Below are 10,488 nucleotides of genomic sequence, written 5' to 3'. Positions count from 1 at the left end.
GATGGTCTCTTCTTTTTTCCAGGCAACTGAGCAAGGAGAGGGAGGGACCTAGTGAATCTGGTCAGGTTTAAAGACTTCCTGAAGCTATTTTAGGTTGTTTGCTTCAAGAGTTTAAGCTTTCCTACAAGAAGGAATATTTTATCTCCCTTTAGACATCTTGCTGTTTGACCTCTCTGTAAATATCCTGTGTTTTAATGAGCACCCCCGTTAGAGGGAAGGTTTTTTATGTCAGAAGAAACAGGCACACCACAAGTGTCTCGGGGAGCTTGGTCTGTTTCCAGATCAATCCAAAAATAAGAATGGCCTCCATAGACGCATATGTGACTGCTTAGGAAATGACATTAGGAGGTGTGGCCTTGTTGGAGTAGGAGTGGTCTTTTGGGAGGAAGTGTATCATTGGGGGTGGGCTTTGGGATTTCAAATGCCCAAGCCAGACTCAGTAGCACTCTTTCTTCCTGCTGCTTACAAATCCGAGGTAGAACTCTCAGCTACTCTCCAGCACCATGTTTCTCTGAATGCTGTCATGCTTTCTGCTATGATGATATAATGGCCTAAACCAATGAACTGTAAGCCAGCCCTAATGAACTGTTTTGCTGTTTTTTTTTTTTTTTTTTTTTTTTTTTTTTTTTTTTTTTAAATAAGAGTTGTCGTGGCCATAGTCTCTTCACAGCAAATAAAACCCTAAGACAGAAGTTGGTACCAGGAACTGGGGTATTGCTGTGATAGGTCTGATTATGCTTTTGTTTGGAGGAATGTGGACTTAGGGATTTTGGATTAGAAAATCAGTTAAATGCTTTAATCAGGATGGGGATGAAGATGGGGGTTGTTAATGAGCCATACCCATAGAAACATGGAAGATACTGGTGCTGACAGTGATTTGAACTGTTGAGGTCTGGTTCAAGAGGGTTCAGAGGAAAAGAATATTAATTAATATTAATTAATTAATTAGTGTGGCCTAGAGATTGATCTTGTGATATTTTGGTGAATAATGTGGCTGTCTTTTGCCATTGTCACAAAAACTCTGCCAGAGGCTAAATTGAAGAATTATGGATTACCAGCTTTGGCAGAGGAGACTTCCAGATAGCCTAGCATTGACTGTATTGCTTGGTTATTAGTGTTGATGCTTACGCAGCAGACTTACAATGAAAAGGAGCAAGCTGAGCAAGGAAGAATGCAAAATGTACAGTTTGAGAAGAAAAGGAGCATCAGGAAGTGTAAACATTAAAGAAAAGCCTGATGCTAAATGGAATAAAGGGGGTGGTGACCTCATTGCAAGACCCTGCCCAGCTAAGCTTCCATCTCCTGAAAAGGAATTAAAGCTTAGTGCCACCGGGAGGTGGTGGCTCACGCATTTAATCCCAGCACTTGGGAGGCAGAGGCAGGCAGATTTCTGAGTTCAAGGCCAGCCTGGTCTACCAAGTGAGTTCCAGGACAGCCAAGGCTATACAGAGAAACTCTGTCTCAAAAAACCAAAATAAATAAATAAATAAATTAATTAATTAATTAAATAAAGCTTAGTGCCAGGTGGTGTTTATTGGCACACACTTTTAATCTCAGCACTTGAGGGCAGAGGCAACCAGATCTCTGAGTTTGAGGCCAGTCCAGTCTATGGAGTGAATTCCAGGCCAGCCAAGCTTAGACAGGGAAGGAATCTGGAAAGCTGGTGAAGATGTAATTGAACAAGGGGGAACATGTTCCAATCTCACCAAGCAGCAGAGCTTGATAGCTTCTGCCACATGGTTCCAGCTTTAGAGTCAAGAATAGAAGAACGGGGCCAGGTGGTGGTGGCGCACGCCTTTAATCCCAGCACTCGGGAGGCAGAGGCAGGTGGATTTCTGAGTTTGAGGCTAGCCTGGTCTACAGAGTGAGTTCCAGGACAGCCAGGACTACACAAAGAAACCCTGTCTCGGAAAACCAAAACCAAACCAAATCAAACCAACCAACCAACCAAACAAAAAAGAATAGAAGAACGGGGTTATGGAATCTCCTTCTGCAACTAAGGGAAGCTGCTGAGGCCAGACATATGACAGGGCTGTCACTGCCTGGAGCCCCAGGCAGGTCATTGTGTGAAGCTGTGAAAGTAAAGCCTGGACTTTGGTGGAGACCCCAAGATGTTGGAGATGTCAGAGTTGTGGGATACCTGCCAAGGGAAAGCTGCAGACCCAGCCCAAAAGAGAGATGTATGTTGCAGTCAACAAAGGTGAAAGGAGTTGAAGATCTGAAGAGCATTTTGATCCTAGGAATTGAACTAGGGTCCTCTGGAAGAGCAACAGCGTTCTTTATTATTATTTTTTTATTAAGATTTATTTATTTATTTATTTATTTTATGTATATGAGCACACTCACTGTAGCTTTCTTCAGACACATGAGAAGAGGACATCAGATCCCATTACAGATGGTTGTGAGCCACCATGTGATTGCTGGGAATTGAACTCAGGACCTCTGGAAGAGCAGTCAGTGCTCTTAACTGCTGAGCCATCTCTCCAGCCCCAAGCAACAGCATTCTTAATGTAGGCTCCAGCTCTCCAGTTCCTTGAATTTGCCTAAACAACAGCAACAACAAAACAAAACAAACAAAAACCAAAAACCAAAACAAAACCCTTAATTTGCTTTATTACAATTTAATAGAAGAGGGCCTGCCATTAAAGTTCAGTGGTAGGACTCTTGCTTAGTATGCATGGGGCTCTGGGTTCAATTCCCAGTACTAAGGCATAAAAGGAAGGAAGTACATCCACAAAGTGTAATCCTGTAATCCCAGCACTTGAGGCAGAATCAGCAGGAGCAGGATGCAGGAGCCAGCAAATGGCTGCATAATGAATCTGAGGCTAACACAGTCTACATGAGATACTGTCTCAAAAGCAAGCAAGCAAGCAAGCAAACAATAAACGAAAAGGACGTAGGAAGGGCTATACCTTGATTTAAAAAAAAAATGGTGCTTGTAGTTTCTTTTTCCTACACTTGAAGCTGGGACCAAAATGGTGGCTAAGCCTGGTGGTGCCTGCATGTAACCCAGCACTCGGGAGACAGAGGCAGGATGTCGAGCAGTTCACAGACAGTCTTCGTTACACAGCGAGTTTGAGGCCAGCCTAGACCACACAAAATCCTGCCTTAAAAACCAAGTAGGCAGAGCATAGCACCTAGAAGCGTCCTGCAAAGAGAACAATGGAAGTGAAAGCAGCCACTCCTGTCCCGAGCCCCTCCCATGCACACGTGCTGGTAAACCTTGTGTGCTGTTGGAGCTCACTGAGAAGCTGGATTTGGAAGCAGCGCTACCCCTTCCTGCCCCTCAACTTCAGACCTAAGCATGTTTGTCCCAAAGTGTCCTTCCAAGGCCCTTTCTGAGGATTGCCCCCCCACACACAAACTTTGTGACAGGGAGGACAGAACAGGCTGAGAGTGAAAATACTGCCCTCCCCAGAAGAGCCAAAGGCAAACCATCTTCAATAGCCATAACCTAGAACTGCCACAATGGAAAAGACAGGCTGGAAGTTTGGTGGTGGAGAGAAAGCTCAACTGGGAACTCTAGCTCATTGCCTCAGTTTCCCCAGTTGGTTTCTGTTGGATGCTTGTAAGTTCCAGATGTGATGACATAATCTTTCTGCAGTTTGTTCTTTCCTTTGGATGCCTCACTGCCTTAACAGGGCTTTCCTAGTGGACTTCCACAGGCTTCCGGTAAGCCGCAATTTGATGGCGATCTGCTCTATTACTTATCCCGTCTTCCTACTCACCCATCTGTCACTGGCTGGTTATTCTTTTACTTAAGCTTGTTATAAACTTAATAAATTCATCCATTTAAACCAAAAGTGTGGCTATTAAAAATCACTTTTCAGATTCAAATACAACAGCCTCAATTTTTCAAAAAATTTAAAAAGAAATTGTAAGCTAGTAAAAAATATGTTTTGTGTTGTAAGATTTTGTTTTTAGTAACTGGCATATATTTAATTTTTTATGTAATAAAACTTTATCACTTGCCAAATGAAAGTCAGATGACATTTATAACAACCAAGCAGACAACATACACCGACACATACACACACAATCACACACACACCACATACATACAAATATATACTCACACACATTCACAATCATGGACACTCACATAATCATACACACACACACACACACACACACACACACACACACACACACACCTACCTTATTACTGAAAGAGTTTGAAGGCTGTGACAGGCTCAGAGGCAGAGTGCTCACCCTGAATGTATGAGGTCCTGGTTTCAAGCTTCACATCACAAAAACAAAATGAAATGGAATTACACCGAACCTGTCTTGGCCCGAGCAAAATGTTGAGGCCTGGGCTGCCCCGAGTTTGGCAGCCATTGTATCCCGGTCCAAGCTGCCGTTCTGGTCCGAGGGTTGGGATTCAGCAAGAGAAAGTGAGAACGGACTTGAAAGAATGGAGACCAGACAGAGTGTGATTCAGTCCCGTTTATTCTTCAGTCTCTCTTCCTGGTCCAAGTCTCAAGTCTTGAGTTCCTAGTTCCTAGTTCCTAGTTCCTAGTTCCTAGTTCCTAGTTCCTAGTTCCTAGTTCCTAGTTCCTAGTTCCTAGTTGTACTCCTGTTGTTCTCTTCCGGGTGTCTAATGTCTATTTCCACTCCAAGTGTCTGAATCTCTGTTACTCCAAATTGTTCTGCAAGTTGTACTCTCTAAAGTGTCTGATTCTCTGATCTCTCTCTGTCTGCCTCTCGCCTTTATATGTCTCACTTCTAAACCATGCCTTTTGGTCACACCTTTAATCATGCCCTTAGGTCTTGTCTCTAAATCTGATCTCTAAGTCACACACTTAAGTCACACACCTTTAATCTCACACACCTTTAATCTCACACACTCAAGGTATCTAAACCAAGACTATCAGAGTGTGGTCAGCTGTTGTAGGCTATTGTAATACAAGTCTTATGTCAGGGTATATGGCTCAAGATGGCTGCAAAGCTGATAGCCGCTTTCTGCTAAAAGTCGGCTCCCCACAGGTTCCCCTTTAAAAAAATTTTTTTTTCAAAAGGGAAGGCTGGGAAAACTTACGGAAACCGTGCCTGTCTTAGGTTGGAACAAATGACCCCAGCCTCCCTTTCCCATCCTTGGATACTCAACAGCCATTGGTTGAGCTCCTGTCTTAGGATGGTGAGGCCTCCCTTCTTTTAGGGGCAAGGGTCTTGAAGTGTTCTCTTACGGTCTTTGACTATCTGGCTTAGCGCATAAGTTAGGGGATATACCTTATTAGTCTTGATGACAGAGGTTTTACAATCCCTTACTTCCAGCCTGTAATAATGGACCTGTGTGGGTTTCATTTGAATAGCGTATATCTGTACAAAAGCCATCAGTCTGTTGAACCGCATGGACCCAAAAGACAAGAGACTTAACAACGCCTGAATAGTTAGTATGACAGCAACACTCTTTTTTAAGGGCAACACCTAACTACCTCTATCAGAGGAGTAAAAAGTATAAGCCTCTTCTATTCTATTTATAAATGTCTTATATCAGAATCTAAATCTATAGAAATACAAAATGAATCATAGCTTTGATTTAAAGAAAACAAGTAAGGAAATCCCTGTTCCTGCTCTAGTCAATCTCAAACCCAAAAAACAACTATAATATAACTGTGGTAGTGGGTTTAAACAATATACCCCACTAAATCATAAGTCAGGGAATCAAAAGTCCAATAGAGCAACCCTGGAGATTCAGGTGGTGATGTCTTCTTCAGCACTGAGAACTTCCCAAGTCAGGTTTACTCGTTGATCTGTTCCAGTTTGAAGGCAATTGTGAAGCATCTTCAGGTTTCCTTCCTATTTCCTGCAAAGAAAAAATACGCTTCTCAGGGGGTTTCTCCTCCCTGGATTTGTTATTGTTGTCTATTTGTTTAATCAGTCTCTCTGGCAGCCAACGTGCAGCATCTGCAGTTTGGGAATATATGCAGACAGAACCTCTTCCCCAGATAAGCACTGGGTCTGGCCCATTCCACGTTCCAGTTAATGTGTCTTTCCAGAGGACTGTTGCAAAATTCTTTTTGGTATCAGGATGCCAGAATCTATCTGTAGCAGATTTTCCTTCAGAATCCAAAGTTAAAAATTTTAAATAAAGAGTGCATGATGAAGAATATTTCTGGGGGATCCCTTGGTAGGATACCATTCCCCTTTTTTAATTTTTTCAAATTGACATTTAATGGTTTGGTGTGCCCTTTCTACCATACCTTGGCCCTGTGGATTATATGGAATACCCATTTTATGTAGTATTCCCAATTTTTCACAAAATTGGTGGAAACTGGAGCTTGTATAACCTGGGCCATTGTCAGTTTTTATCTGTTTAGGCACACTCAATACAGCGATTGTAGCAAGCATATGAGCGATCACATGCTTGCTTGCTTCTCCAGTTTGTAATGTTGCATAAATGAAATCACTGTATGTATCTACACATACATGTATATATTTTTGCTTGCCAAATTCATTATAATGAGTAACATCCATTTGCAGATACTGTTTGGTATCAGTCCCTTTGGATTTATGCCCAAATGAGGAACTGGTAAAAGTTTAACACATGATTGACATTGTTTGACAATTTTTCTAGCTTGTTCTCTGGTAATTTTAAACATAACTTTTAAAGTTTTAGAATTAATGTGATGTAACTCATGAGCCTTTTTGGCCTGATCCAAGTTAGATAATATCTTCTTCACTTTTTACTAATCCTTTCCCTGGGGGAAAATCCAGGGTTTATCATTTGAGCTGTGATGACTTCATTAGGGCTGCACATAATCAATCCCAACTGGGATAACAGATCTCTGCCCCAGAGATTAATGGGAAGGCCTGAGATGACATAGGGTTGTATATTTCCTGTATTTCCTTCTTTATCTTTCCACGTTAGCACCTTAGAGCTTTGTAGTGGGTTTTGACTTTGGCCAATACCCCTTAGATTGGTTAAGTTTGGGGTAAGAGGCCAGGTGGAAGGCCAATCACTTTGTTTTAGGATAGTCACATCAGCTCCTGTGTCAACCAAGCCTTGGAATGCCTTTCCATCCAGCCAAATTGTCATCATAGGTTTTTGTTTAACTATAGGCTGTACCCAGTATGCATCAGAGGAACCAAAGCCTTGATCCCCTCTTTTAGGATTCTTATATTTTTGATTAGTAGGGTACAATGGAAGTAACAATAGTTGAGCTATCCTCTTTCCTGTAGGAATGGTGACTATATTCTGAATTGCCTGTGCCATTACCTTAATCTCACCCTGATAATCATTATCTATAACTCCAGGAAAAATTTGTAGTCCCTGCATAGTAGCACTGCGTCTTCCCACTATCAGGCCAAACACATTTGGATAGAACGGTCCAAACACTCCAGTGGGTAAGGCCTGAGGTCCCATTTCTGGGGTTAATACTGTGTGGGTGGCAGAACTGAGGTCTAGTCCTGTGCTTCCTGGTGTTGCTGGACTAAGTTCAGAAAGGGATTGGTGTTTGCTGGTATGACACTGACTGCTCCATAAGCCTGTTTTGGCTTGCATTGGTTCGGGCCCTGGAGCTGGCCCCTGTTCCCATTTCCCTGATTATGAGAAAGGGTGTTACCTTGTGCATCTTGTTTAGACCTACAATCACTAGCCCAATGCCTTCCATGTTTGCAAATTGGGCAGAGCCCAGGCTGTTTTCTGGGCTGTCTCTGACTTAACTCATTTTTCTACCTTGCAATCTCTTGCAAAGTGTCCAGGCTTACCACATTTAAAACATGCCTTTCTGTCTCTATTTACCAAAAAATCTCTTACAGATTTTCCTTGCATAGCAGCTGCCATAGCTAAGCCCTGTTGGTAAGAGGGACCTATGTCAGAACAGAGTCTGATATACCCCGTAAGGTCTGTCTTTTTCCTATAAGGTTTAATGGCCGCTTGGCAGGCAGGATTTGCATTTTCATATGCAAGTTGTTTCACATAATCTACACCTGCCTCTGCATTACCAAAAATCCTCCCTGCTGTTGTCATTAATTGATGAACAAAGTCAGAAAATCGTTCATCAGGCCCTTCCTGACTGTTGTTAAAGATGCACCAGGGTCTCCCTTTACTGGAAGTTTATGCCAAGCCTTCATGGCTGCATTTTGAATTTGAGCATATAAACCTGGGTCATATTGCATCTGGTTATCACTAGAACCAAATTGCCCTTCTCCTACTAAGGTATCAAAGGATCAACCATTGCCTGCCTGAATGTTTCTCCTAGCTGTCTGTTTACAATTCTCATGATACTCTGATTTCCAAATAAGATAGTCTCCACCTCTAAGAACTGCTCTCACTAACATATTCCAATCACTAGGAGTCAGCCACTCCTCTGCTACAGACTCTAAAATTGCAAGAGTAAAGGGAGCAGTGGCACCATATTGAGACACTGCATTTTTAAATTCTTTAATAATTTGAAAATTAAACCCTGTGTGATGTCTCCAAGCAACCCCTTGAGCGTCTCTGGTCTTTGATACAGGAAAAGCCTCAGCATTTCCCTCCTCTGGCTGATCTGTAGCTGAACTAAAACTAGAGGATAGGGACTGCCTTTGGACACCGGGTTGAGGAACACAAGGAGTCGGAGGATTTTTCACAGTTAGTCTCTTGAGACCTCTTCCCTGTCCTTAATTTCTGTAACTGATTACTTAAGTCCTGATACTCTTTTTCTAACTCTATCAGTTGTTTAAGGGTAGAAATTTTGTCCTGTAACTCCTTTTTGGAATCTACAACCATTGTCTCCATTGGGGGAGCACTTGGAAGTGGAGGCACATAGGGAGAGGGCATTTCAGCGTCATAAAATTTGACTTCCTCTTCCTCTTGGTCAGCACAATCTGGCTCTGACAAATTGTCATCAACCTTTGGTTGTGTTTTGGATTCTAACTTATGCTTCTTTTTATTTTGAACAAAAAAGACAGGATTCAAGAACAAAAGCAGAAAATTAACACATGTGAGCAGCAAACAACAAAACCAAAACAGAGAGTTGAATTCAGACTAATTTCTTGTCCCATTTTCATTACCTTTCTCGATGCGGCAGATTCCTGCAACAATCAACAGATCCTTCTTCCAGTAACGTCCCTCACTGGATCTCTCGCTCTCCCTGCCTCTCGTTGAGCGCCAAAAAAATGTTGAGAATCGCATTTCAGTATTAACATATTAACATATTAGAATTGTTCAATGTTGAGAACCGCACTAGTCCCACATTGGGGCGTCAAAAATGTTGGGGCCTAGGCTGGCCCACTTTGGGCGGCCTAAAATGTTGAGGCCCTCTCCACTCTGCGCTTGGCGGCCACTGTATCCCAGCCCAAGCTGCCGCTCAGTCCGCGGGTTGGGATTCAGCAAGAGAGAGAGTGAGGACGGACTCGAAGAATGGAGACCAGACAGAGTGTGATTCAGTCCCGTTTATTCTTCAGTCTCTCTTCCTGGTCAAAGTCCCAAGTCTTGAGTTCCTAGTTCCTAGTTCCTAGTTGTACTCCTGTTGTTCTCTTCCGGGTGTCTAATGTCTATTCCTACTCCTAGTGTCTGAATCTCTGTTACTCCAAATTGTTCTGCAAGTTGTACTCTCTAAAGTGTCTGATTCTCTGATCTCTCTCTGTCTGCCTCTCACCTTTATATGTCTCACTTCTAAACCATGCCTTTTGGTCACACCTTTAATCATGCCCTTAGGTCTTGTCTCTAAATCTGATCTCTAAGTCACACACTTAAGTCACACACCTTTAATCTCACACACCTTTAATCTCACACACTCAAGGTATCTAAACCAAGACTATCAGAGTGTGGTCAGCTGTTGTAGGCTATTGTAATACAAGTCTTATGTCAGGGTATATGGCTCAAGATGGCTGCAAAGCTGATAGCTGCTTTCTGCCAAAAGTCAGCTCCCCACACAAACCAAGCCCCAAAGCCTAACACCTGGCTGTACTTTCTCCAGGAGAAAGTAATAGAAAAGGGCTGACTTCCAAGAAAAACATCCCACAAAGCTGGCAAATTGCTTACAGGAGACAGAAAAAGATCTTTAGAAAACAAACCTATTTTTTAATATAAATTTAATGAAATTTAGAGCACTGATGTTCTTCCTTTAAATTTTTGTTTTTGGTCTAATAGAAACAGGGCACTGTTTCATGTTTGTTCAAACAACAACAACAACAAAATTCTTGAAAGTTTTGACCATGGATACTTCATCACTTCTGCCTGGCGGGCTCTTGAGGAGCCATCTTGGACTTGCTGCAGTGAGGTCCCTGGGGTCAGACACACAGAATCAGACTCTGCTTTGTGAGTTCTCCAGGCACCATAAGCAGAGTGTGCCTAAGTCAGTTTACTTCTTCACTCCTTCTGTTGTTCTTTATCTATGGACTTCTATTTTTGTCCGGACACAGCTCTTCCTTGCAAAGAAGACAATGCATCCCGCTTTGGCTTAGATCAATACTTGGATATCTTTGCTCTTTCCGCTGGCTGTCTCAAGTCGTGTGCACGTCAGCATGTCTCTGACTTTCTATGACAGTTTTCTCCCCAAG

General features: G+C 42.5%; 1 long non-coding RNA gene across 1 annotated transcript; it reads right to left on the bottom strand.

Moving 5' to 3' along the window:
* Window positions 1–2,353: 2,353 nt before the first annotated feature.
* On the bottom strand, window positions 2,354–4,578 carry LOC143442962 (uncharacterized). The gene is made up of 3 exons (XR_013111587.1): window positions 4,159–4,578; window positions 2,913–3,148; window positions 2,354–2,543 (listed from the first exon to the last, which is right to left on the bottom strand). It is a non-coding gene; the product is annotated as an uncharacterized LOC143442962 (long non-coding RNA).
* Between the last annotated feature and the right edge of the window lie 5,910 nt (window positions 4,579–10,488).

Source organism: Arvicanthis niloticus, chromosome 7 (genome assembly GCF_011762505.2).
Source record: "Arvicanthis niloticus isolate mArvNil1 chromosome 7, mArvNil1.pat.X, whole genome shotgun sequence".
NCBI lineage: Eukaryota > Metazoa > Chordata > Mammalia > Rodentia > Muridae > Arvicanthis > Arvicanthis niloticus.
The sequence above is the reverse complement of the archived record's forward strand: the minus strand, read 5'-3'. Positions and strand labels throughout refer to the sequence as shown.